The 12,205-nt window shown below is 36.3% G+C and overlaps 1 protein-coding gene across 6 annotated transcripts in view; it reads left to right on the top strand.

Moving 5' to 3' along the window:
• The window catches only part of RABEP1 (rabaptin, RAB GTPase binding effector protein 1), a 77,928-nt gene that overhangs the window by 9,618 nt on the left and 56,105 nt on the right, over positions 1–12,205 (top strand). The window lies entirely within an intron of this gene.

Genomic DNA, 12,205 nt, shown 5'->3' with positions numbered 1-12,205 from the left:
GTCATTTGTTGCCTTTCCAGTTCCCCTGCTTCATATGTCTTCAGGAGCTGGTTGTTTTTATCAATACAGATTACAGTATTTCACTGATGTATGACTGCAGTCCACTCACATGCATATAGTAAGGTTGGCATTCATGTTCAGTAATTTCTTTTTGTAATAACTTCTCAGGATTTCTTTGGGACAAAGTTATTTAAGATGTAAAAAACAATGAAGTTGGGAGAGATTCAAACTGGAGAGCTTGGGGATATATTAAGTCTTTCACTCCTAAGTCTTAAGTTTCAGTCCTAGGGATTGACCAAAAGACACTAACACCTGATAATTGTTTGGTGTCCTGTATTAAATAAGTTGGTAGACTGTGTTCTAATAAACATTTCACATAAAATGGGAGAGGGATGATGGTCTGAGCACCCAGTCTGGAAGACTGGAACTCCTAATTTGAACTCTGAATTTTGTTAATTTTGAGCAAGTCACTAATATCCCTACTTCAATTTTTTAATCCGTAAATTGAGGCAATGCTTACTTTGGCACATTGTTAGGACAGGCTGCAGGAATCTTGCTCGGCTACTTATGCTTTGCTAGTTCTGTGGACACACACTGAATTTTATTTTTCAGTGCTGGGTCAATAACACTGACAACTAAATTTGTAGGAGCTTTTCTTAACTTCAAAAGTTACGGGGTTGGGTTTTTTTTTGTTTTTTGTTTTTGTTTAATGTCATGTCAAATAGTAGACAGAGCAGTCTTATCTCTGTGTGATGGCAAGTTTGTGAAAACTTAAATTATGCATAAGAAATACTAAAGATGTCTTAAGAAAGCATACAGTATTGGATATGTGTAATTAGTACACACCTCATTGCAGAGGGGGAATAAGTGAAAAAGAAGGATGGTGCATAAGTATAAATAAGGCAAACAGAGAAACAAAATAAATTGTTGAAAGATGGTGGAGCCATTTTAATGTATGGTATTCAGTAGAAGAAAGTTTTGATAGCTTATAGGTGAAAGGGTAAAAGAAAATTTTGAGCTGATCAGCTTTGATGATTTATAGCCATTTTACAGATACTTTTTAGAAGGTGGTCTGAACAGACCAGCTTAGGGATGATGATGATGCCCTTCCTTGTATGCTTGAGTTTGCTGACCTTTTTAACAAGTGTTAAGATACTACCTACTGTGGTGGCAAAAGAGAGCTGAGGATATGTAAAATTACCCCCCCCCCAAAAGTCATTCTTTCCAAATCAATTCACTAGCTTTCACTTTAATTTTGACTGAAATATTTCTATGTATAACTATTTTTCCTAACACGAGTCTTGATAGGGTAAATTTGTATTATTTATATAGGTGGAAATCATTAAGAGAAACACTGTCTCCTTAGAAATCTTATGTTTATGTGTGCCATATCAAAATCATACACACACTGGTAGCTTAAGAATTCTGTAATAAAAAAAAAAATGTAGGAAACAATACTTTGGAATTGACCTCGGAACATAAATATAAAACATCATCTGGTGTCTGTATTTTCTATATCACTTTATCCATAAAGTAAAGAAGCTGGTAAATTGCAGTCTCACAACAGTAATACTTAATTACGTTAAATAATCCTATATTTGTTATACTAACTAAACTGAATCTGAGTTTAAAAAAAAAAAAAAAGGCCTATGGCCCATTGAACTCAGCTGAAAAACTCCTATTAACTTCAAAGGGTTTTGGATGAGGCCCTAAACTAGCAGTGTGGTATTTTGTTTTTTTATACATTAATTTACCAAGCGGTAGCTTTGTAAAAAATGGGTCAAATTTAACTGTGGTCTTACTATGTTGAAATAAGTAGAGTAACAGGGATAAATTTTGGCATAGTCAGCTTAAAAGTGATCTGATTATCTAGTATCTTATATGATATAATGTATGTTCTCCTTAGTAACTTTGTAAAGCCAGTTATTATTTAGCTGAGTACATGTTTAAATTAATCTTCAGGGGAGATAAAAATAGTTTAGATTTCTGCATTGTACTGTATATGGGGCTATATGTTGAATCAGTGCAGAATGTCGGGGCTGGCTTTCATGGGGTTTTCCATTGTGAGCATATTACATCTGCTCTGTGATTTTTGCGTTGGCTGCCAATTGAATTCCAGATGAAACTCAAGATAAACACTCAATGACTAGGTTCCTTGGGTACTTAGAGTCCCCTGATGCTGCAAAAGTTATGATCATCTGAGTCACTTAAGTAAACATTTCCCTAATACACCCAGGAAGGGGCTGGTGGTAGGATATTCTTGGTGCTGGTCACACATAATTTTGTACAAATTTAATTATGTCTGTTTAAAAATATATAGCTAAATTGATGTAACACCTTAGTGTGGAGACAGTTATACTGGAATAAAAGGTGCTTATGTTGGTATGGTTTACATCTATGGAAATAAGTTTTTCTGATAAGCACCTTTACACCAGTATAACTGTGGACATGCTAAAGGAGTGCACCAGTTTAACAATATTGGTACAAAAAGCATGAGGTGGGTCTGAGCTTTGGCATTTGCTCCATGGTACAGGACTTAACTGTGTACAGGTTTCTCCCAGAAAGACACACCCTAAACCCATCTTCATTATGGTAGAGGACATTAAGGATTTCATAAATCATGGTTGTAAGGGAGTCTGCAGAGTTGGGAAGGTCTTCAGAGCTTTGTTTTCAATATTTGTTTTAAAAATACATGTGCTTAGCATATAGGCATGCAGTAAAAATCTAAATAAATAAAATTAGCCTAGTCGGAGCAGAATTTTTCTCCTCTTGACTGTTCAGAAGAGTAGGACATGGAACTTCATCCTGTTTCTTATCAAATATAGAAAACTTGCAGGAAGATGTATATTATTCTGCATAGGTTCTAATGCTGCACTCATCATCATCGAGTCTATGCACCTGCATTTGTAGATGAGTTTCCCAGACCATTTTATTAAGTTATCCTGAGGTAATAACATCTGGCAGCTGTGCACCTGTAAATTGATGTGCATCCTGTTCTTGTAACTGCTGTGTCAAAATTTTTTTTAAATGTCTGGGGCAGATGCCAGTTTGGTTTAACTGCTTGTGTTTTACGTTATTACAGATATGTAAGGGAAGGGGAGGCAACTGCCCAACATTCTTCCCAAATGTTGACTTCAGTCTTCTTTCTCCTTATCTCTCGTCTTATCCTGTCGCCTCACTTTCTTGCTAGATTGTTATTCTACCCTGTTCCTTCTTTTTCTACTTTCTTTGCATTTTACTTTTCCTTTTGCTTATACCCTTTTCTACTACTTCTATCTACATCAGGGGTAGGCAATTTATGGCACGTGTGCCAAAGGCGACACACAAGCTGATTTTCAATGCGTATGGATCTGAAGGACATTAAATCACCAGATATTGACAAGATTTGATTAAACAGAATAAACTGTAATCTTCGTTGAAACTTTATTTCTTTTATAAAACAGAACACTTTAGATTACATATAGAAGGTGATAGAAGTCATTAAGTGTGTAAATGTGAAGTTGACAGTTAATCCTCTTTTGGGTTCTGTGGTTAGTTGATATAAACGATGAGATCTGGTAGCATAGTGAAAATTTAGTTGAAAACATTTATACTCATGTGAATGATCCATGAAATACAAACTTATGAGTTTAGTATTACCTTAGGCTATGTATACACTTATGATGGGATGTGGAATACACACACTGCGCACACACACCCTAGCCACAGGTATGACCAGCAGTGTAGACAGGCACTGCTTAGGTGAGTAGAGTACAGAAACACCAGAACCTTAGGCTATAGATGGTGCCTCCAACCTCTATGCTGTTGTTTTCAGCGAGATAGTGTCCCGCTATCAGAGCTTTTCCCTGCCTCCAAGAAAGGGTCTAGCAGCGGGCACTAGGGAAAGTCTCTGGTAGCTTCTCGCTGTTGGAGCCTTTCCCTGCTGCCTCCCCCCTGCCAGAGACTTTCATTTCTGAGGCCACGTCCAGACTAGGTTTTAAAATCGATTTTAGATACGCAACTTCAGCTACGGGAATAACGTAGCTGAAGTCGAATTTCTAAAATCGAGGTACTCACCAGTCTGGACGGCGCGGCATCGATGTCCGCGGCTCTCCGTGTCGATTCCGGAACTCCGTTCGGATTGATGGAGTTCCGGAATCGATGTAAGCGTGCTCGGGGATCGATACATCGCGTCCAGACTAGACGCGATATATCGATCCCCGAGCTATCGATTTTAACCCGCCGATGCCGCGGGTTAGTCTGGACGAGGGCTTTGTGTAGCTACAGTCTGCTTTTTTACTGCGGTATGTAGCTACACATACCCAACCTGTCGCCACCAGTGTAAATGAGACGTTAGTTGTGAAGCATTATGCCACCTGACCATTTAATAGGGTTCAGTTTAAAATATTGGGTGAGGTAGAGAAGGTTTGTACATTTTGTGATCTTGATGAGGCTTGGCTTAGAAGAGAGCTGATTCCGCATATCTGTTTAGAATGTTTTTCTACTCAAATGTTTTGTTTACCTATTAATGAGGTAGACCAGTCTGACAGAATAAAGGGAGCGGTGAACACACTCTTTAGGACTCACATTAAACGAATATTAGAAAGCTTAGCTAAGGAAATCTATTCAGTTTCAGTGATACAGGAAAAATGCAGTCAGATTTTTTGTGTGTGCAAACTTTAAAAAAAAACACAAACCATTAATTTGAACCTCTAGTCTACAGCAGCTGTCTGTTAAATCAGAAGCAATGTTAATTCCTAAGGAAGGAGGGTTGACTGCAGGCGTCGACATACAGTGGGGTAGGGGAAAATAATGATGATTCTTTAATCAGATAGGAAATGAAGGAATTAATTATTCCAATCGCCACCAACTGATTAGCTTTCTGAAAATAGAAGTTGAAATATAGAAACATAATGCATAGCTGGCTTATTCTGATAGGCATTAAAAAAAAATCCAGGCCTTTCTACACTACGTTTTTGGGGAAATCTTTCACTGGTGGTAGCAATGGTTTGAGTGCTAGTTCATGCAGGCCACTTGTATTTTTATTACTGTGCCACCTGTGCCTTCCCTGCGCTGGTTTGCACAACTGCACTGTAGTTAAAAAACACTAGTACCCTATCTACACTAGCACTTCACTGATGGAGCAGAAAAAGTGGATGACTTTCTGAAAAAAGCTCATGTAGACAGGACTTTGGTGAACATGGCTCGGCAGAAGGAATATTAGAATCCTGTGAGGAAGAATGCTGGAGCAGTAATGGATTTAACTTCTTGGAAAAAGATGTGTCAGGAATAAGAAGTTTCCAGTGTGGTTTATTAGGATCTGTGTGATGTCGGGTTTTTTATTTTGTTTTGTTTTTGTTTTTGTTTTTTTTTTGGTTGGTTGGTTTTTAACAAAAGCACTTGCTGTAGAAATGAACTAGCGGCGAATTAAAGAAATATATGAAATCAAGTTTAACATGTCCACTTACAAAAGACATGGAATGTGTGCCCCCACTGATTTTACTGCTTGTTAAAGAGGGAAGTAATAAAAGGGACTTTACATGTATATTAGAAAAAGAAATACCAAAGATAAAACAGGTTAATAATTAAAGGAGGTGAAACCCATGAATGTATTACTGAACTGCCTGTAAAAACAAAAGTGCTTTTGCAAGGAAAATAAAAGATAAAGAACTAGAAAATAGTTAAGGCCCAGTTCTGCAAAATTCTGTACATATGATTAATTTTATGCATGTGACCCATTGAACTCAATGGAATATTACTCAATTGCATTAAGTTAAACATCAGTATTTAAGTAGACGCCAATTAAATTGTAAAGTTTAGCTAAGTTTAATCGGAGTCCAGAGTGGCTATAAGGATGGTATTATAAGATAGACAAAGATGCTTTTATATGAAAAGTAAAATTCAGACCCTTTAAGTAGAGAAAAGCTTGAGAGATAATTTAGGTCTTAGTTTGGTTTTTTATTTAAAATATATGGGGAATATTAGTCAGAACATGAACTGGGTTATCAAAACTGGGAGGAAAAAAATGAGTAGGATCTGTATCTGGGGCTAGATTGGAGCAGCTGAGAAGATTTGGGGTCCAAAACAGCAAGAGGCTGGAGATGGAGGTTGGATGGAACAGGTGGGAATAAACTAGAAATGAAATGGCTAAAACACCCAAAAAGAAAGGGAAATAAAGTGGGGGAAGGAGTGATGAAAGGCTAGGACCAGAAATAGTTAAGTTGATTATTCTGTTCAAAATCTGCATAAACCACTTAACAAGTAAAATATGTTCTAAAATTATTTTACTAAAAATTTAAAATATGGCCATTTGGACACCAAAGATAGAAGAAAATAAAAGGTGCAGTTTCAAGATACTTAATAGACAACAGGTTTAGTAATGCTAAAGGACATTTCAACTAACCATCAGTGCTCATGACTAGAACTGAAGAACTCTCCCTCATTTTGGGTCTCTTGCACACGTATGGGTTGCATTATAGCCACATTGCCGCATAAAAAATGAAGATCTCATACGTTTTCTATGTTGTTGAATAACAATGTCAGCGACACAAAGCAGATAAAGGTGTTTTACTAAATGCACTTGTAAAGTGCCAATATACAGCATAAAATACTGTTTAAAATGTTTTAAGATTATGAAATCACTAGTAAAAACAAATATGTAGCATTCTGTATTGGTACTTTATAAATATTGCAACATATTATTTATTAGTGTTAAAGTATACATTCATGCAAGATTAATTTACTTAAACTGTGTTTGTTTAACCCTAGCCGATCCTCACTTTTTTCCATACTTCTCCCTTTACTGCTGAACTTTTTTCTGTTTCATCTCTATCTCTCCCCAATACTCTTCCCATCTGTTTAACTACCTTTCCTCTTTCCCTTGGGTTATTCTCCCACCCTCTCACTTCTTTCTACTCAAAACCTTCCTGTAGTATAAATCCATACAAAATTAGAAAAGGAAAATTAAGAATGAGTCAAGATTGTAACACTGTTGTGAAAAAAAGATAATGTCTGGGATGTATTAGCAAGAGAGTTATAAGCAAGACACGAAGTAATTCTTCTGCTCTACTGCATGCTGATTAGGCCTCAGCTATAATATTGTGTCCATTTCAGGAAAGATGTGGACAAATTGGAGAAGGTCCAATGAAGAGCAACAAAAACGATTAAAGGTCTAGAAAACATGATCTCTGAGGAAAGATTGAAAAAATTGGGTTTGTTTAGTCCAGATAAGAGAAGACTGAGGGAAGACATAACAGTTTCCAATTTCATAAAACAGTTCAACTGTTCAAGTACAAGGAGGAAGGTAGAAAAAATGTTCTCATTAACCTCTATGGCTAAGACAAGAAGCAGTGGACTTAAATTGCACCAAGAGCAGTTTACGCTGGACATTAGGAAAAACTTCTTCACTGTCAGGGGAGTTTAAGTGCTGGAATAAATTGCCTAGGGAGGTTGTGGAATCTCTGTCACTGGAGATATTTAAGAGCAGGTTAGACAAATACCCATCGGGGATGGTCTGGTCTAGAACTTAGTCCTGCATTGAGTGCAGGAGACTGAACTAGAAGACCTCTCGAGGTCCATTCCAGTCTTATGATTCTATGAATGGGGATAAATACAATCTTTGAACGCTTGTTTCTTTGTATCTTCTAGGAGGAAATGCATTTCACTGATTTCAGTTTTATAAAAAGTTTATATATTGTACAATACAGCTTATTCCAATTTGACTTTTTGAACATGCAATGCTTTGTTTTAATGTTAGCATTGTAGCATGACTGCTTGCAGGCATTAGAGAAACACTCAAAATTCTGAGTGTTAAACAGTAGGCACATTTATCAATAGCATATAACTTATTTCTGTGAAGCATTGTTCATACCGAAGTGTCAGAGTGTTTAAGTGTTAGTCTCTATGTGCAGAAGAGCAAGTTGATCAAATTTCCAGGTGAAGGACAGCTGGATAACTTCCTGTGAGTAACCTGCACCTGTGTGATAAAGTAAGTGGTACTTCCAGAAGACTGCTAAGAAAAGTGGTATGTTTCTAAAAATCTCACTATTTAAATATACTCTAATTACATACTCAGAATGTTACTACTGCAGAACTACTTTCTGTAACACTACCAACCCCATGTATTCTGTTGCACAGCTGCAGGTTACGTTTTCCTGGGTCTTAATTCACTTTTTTGTATGCAATAATCTGCCCAGGAAATGAAGTTCAGTTATTATAATGAAGAGCTCAATTATTTAAAAAAATGCCATTCTAAAAACAGAGATATCAACTGAAAAATCTGTGATACAAATATCTGTCCTCAAATAAAACTAGAAAAAGTAGCTAGACTAATGAACATACTCTAGTTATTTGTTCAGGTCCAGTAATTAAAATGCCTAATGTTTGTGATTACACGTGTATCTGAGAGAACCCAGTAACTTTAATCAAGGTTCTCGCTTCCTTCCAGCGTTTTTGGCAGTTAACCTTGCTCTCAAAGATTCAATATTAAGTTTTGTTTCCTGTGATTTGAGCCATTTTAACTTCAGAGTAGGAATTGCTTGTGTCTTACTAGCTTGTCAGCAAGAACACTAGTGGATTTTGTAACTCATTCTAGAGATACATACACGGAATATTTTTTTACTTTTTTGGAGGATGCAGTGGGGTGTACGTTTTTAAAATGCATAGACTTAAATGAAATTCCAGGAGCCTGTTGTTCAAAATATCTGCATGCAAGAATTGACTTTTCCAAACTTTCAAAGACGTCTGCTGACACCTTAGGGCAGTGGTGGGCAACCTGTGGCCCACGGGTCGTACCACCACTGCCTTATGGGAAAAGATTGCTCTTTATTTTTTATTGAGAGTTTCTCTTCTTGTTGCTAATTTCTTGCTTTTTGAGCCAAAATATCACACACGTATGTCACTCCCAGGCAAATGTGAAGTCACAGCAGATGAGTGTCTTGGTTTGGGGAATAAGCACGGGGGGGCTGGACATTATTTTCTTTTTCTTCTCCTGTTTTTGTTATAGGGACATCAGCAGGAAGACCCTTGGAAAATGACACAAGTGACATTGTCTATAAATAAAATATTTCTCAGATCTTTAAAAATATATTTATGATCCCGTTTTCATGGTTCAGCTATGGTTTTGTAGGTCTGAAATCTTGATGCCTCCCTCTACACTTAAAATATTGAGTGGAAAATTTTGTGATATTAAATTGTAAATAGATGCAGTGTGCTCAAAAATAATCTTATTGATAATCACCTTTCTGTCTTAGTTCTGGAGTGATTGCTATATATTTGCATAACTGGTAATTTTAGTATAGATAATATTTTAGCCCATTTGGGAAGTGTTCTATCAAACAGCTTTAGAGTGACAAGTCAATGAGAGAATTTTTTGTAGTCCTTATGCTTTGTTTATATCACAAGTTTTATTCATGTTGGAAGATAAGAATCTCTTAATACAAGTGGTTCCTCCATGCACAAAGGATCCCTTCATTTAATTTTTAGTTTTCTCTCAAATGAATCCCCTAAAAAATAGTGATTTTGTTTTTGCTGCCCAGTCTCTATATTCCAGCTAATTTGTTGAGCCTTTTCTAATATTGGTATGTCCAGAACAGAATACCGTATTCTTAGGTAGTCTCCCCAGTGTAGGGAGAGTCTACCACCTCCTGTTCATGACATGAGATGTGCAGTCCAAAATCACAGTTATAAAATCATCAGCTTTATTTCTATTTGTATGTTGAATAAGGACTCTCTAGCTATCTCTTCAATAACATATCTGTTTGCAATGGATATTCTGGAATATGCTTTGCTTATAAATAAGAAATGGTTGACCAAAGAGACGATTCTTTTTTTATTTCCTCTTTCAGTTTGACATGTCAAGTTTAATTTAAAAATAGCCCTTAAAATAGAGTGGGGAAACTTATTCTTTTTGATAAATTAGACTTCCCCATTCTAATCTGTGCTCACAGCAGTGTGGGTTCTGCTGCTTCAGAAGAATTTCATACCAATGTTATTATAAAATTTTATATGTTCTGTGCCTTGTTCTGGTCTCTTGTTTGTAACAGGAGATCCTGTTTCAGTCAGGTGGAGTTCTGCAAGTGCTACCAATCCATCAGGTTTTGTTTACTATTTACTTCATCAGCGTCATTAAACACTGAAGATTGCATTTCTGTGTGTGGAAATGGGAGCTCAGCAGGAATGACGTACATCATCTTTTCCATTTGAAAAGTTGTCTGAGAAATAGAAGTATGAGTTCTATATAGATGGATAGATAGATAGATTTTAAAGTGAACATTCAGTTGAGCTAAGGACCAGATGCAATTTGCACCTGTAACTGTTGAATTACAGATTTAAGTTACATGCCAAGAAGCCTGATCCAAAGCACATTGATGTCTGTTCGATTCTTGCCATTAATTTAATTGGATTTCAGATCTGGGCTAATTTTACCCATAATCAGTCAGATATATAGCTACTCAAATTTGGGCTCAGAGTTTAATTATGGATGCAAATAGCATCCACAGAAGGAAAACCACCCTTCTTAAAACTTACTCCTCTGTGTGTAGCATCATAATAGAAATGCTATAGTTGTGATAGCGGTTTAGAAAATAAATGCCATCTCAGTTTTCAGTATTTTTCCATACAACTATGTTTTAGGTTGAAATTTCATAGGCTCTTTCTTAACCTAGGAATGGCTTACTTGTGTATAATAGCTTTCCCCATGCTAATCTGTGTTCACAGGAGTGTGGGTTCTGCTGCCTCAGAGATTTAGTAGTTATTGGAATTAGATACAAAAATTGTGTAATGCTTGTCTAATTTAATTTCCCTCTGCTGCCTGTATTAGATTAGAGGCATTGTCAAAGAACATATTTTTTCAGTTAAATATTTTAGTTTTATTTTATACCCAGAAGTCTACAACATGTATTCTTACTTCTAAAGAATCTCTCTATTCATATCTTTCTTAGGTCTAGGTAACCAAAAATTAATCTCTTCCTAGGTGGCCAAAAATTAACAGAAATGAGCATTATCCTTGAATTCACAAAATTTCAATGGCAAATTGATCATTGTTTCCTCTCTGGCTTTTTACCACTACCTAGTCCTCATTACACCTCTTGTGCTGCTTAAAGATACTTGATGTTGCAGAGAGTAGTGCATCTTATTGTACAATGTGCTATTTTTTACACTTTTTTCTCTTTTTGGTGGAGAGTATGTTAGTGTCTGTGTGACATGTAGGCAATTTTAATATATTAGGTAGGGTATCGATTTAACTAGCTTGTGTGAAGAGGCTATTATTTCAAAGCAGTGACTCAGATTGTCTAGATGGTGGAAGCGAAACTTCTTTGTAAAATGCTGTTGTAGAATTGAAAGAGAAATACTTAACAGAACTTCATTTGCTTGGTGGAATTAGCGTGAGAAGTATTTAGCATGTCTGTGGGTTTTATAAATTTTTTTTTGCTGTTTTCTATTTGAGTTTTTAAAGACTGACCTAAAGTCTGTAATATGAAACCTTCTGTTTCTTAGTGTTACTGTACTTCCTGGGAAACTAATGAAGTTTATATCTTGCCTCATGACCAGTACCTGGAAGGCAATTATAGCAAAAATTCTTGCTTTATAGCAACATATGGTACTTTTTGTTGAGATTCTGAATTTTCTGTCACAGAGGTTCTTTCTTTTTCTTTGTGCATTCTATTTTTATAGAGTGTTTTGGTATTTTGTGGTCCACCTCCTCTACTATTTCTAATAATGACACCCTTAAGGCAACTATAGTAATTGCTTGCATGGAAATTGTGTTTTTTTTTAGAAAGTACTTTATGTATTTTTAGCTGTCTTAAGGCAGTTGAGCAGCTTGAAATAAGGAGAAATTGCCACATGAGTGGTCATTTCTCTACATACCATTTAATAAATGTTCTGAGGTTCACCAGTAGTCCATGGACTAGAGTTTGACAAACTCTGCTCTGGCAGGGAGGAAGCAGTGGAGACAGGGAAGAGTATGACATGGTTGAGGGATGGGTTTCACCTTTTCATTTAGTACCTGATTTACGTAACTGTTGTATACAGGCTACAGTTTTCCTTCACTAGTTACTAAACCCATAGCCAGTAACCTGTTGTTTTAATATTAACCCCTGATATGTGATAAGTGCTTTGTGACTTCATACACAGGAGTGAGGGTGTGTGTGTACAGGGAGAAAGTAAGAATGCAACCAGATTCCCTAATAATGTCGGAATAAAATCCCTGGTGGTCATACAGTTA

Source organism: Gopherus evgoodei, chromosome 17, assembly GCF_007399415.2.
Source record: "Gopherus evgoodei ecotype Sinaloan lineage chromosome 17, rGopEvg1_v1.p, whole genome shotgun sequence".
NCBI lineage: Eukaryota > Metazoa > Chordata > Testudines > Testudinidae > Gopherus > Gopherus evgoodei.
The sequence above is the reverse complement of the archived record's forward strand: the minus strand, read 5'-3'. Positions and strand labels throughout refer to the sequence as shown.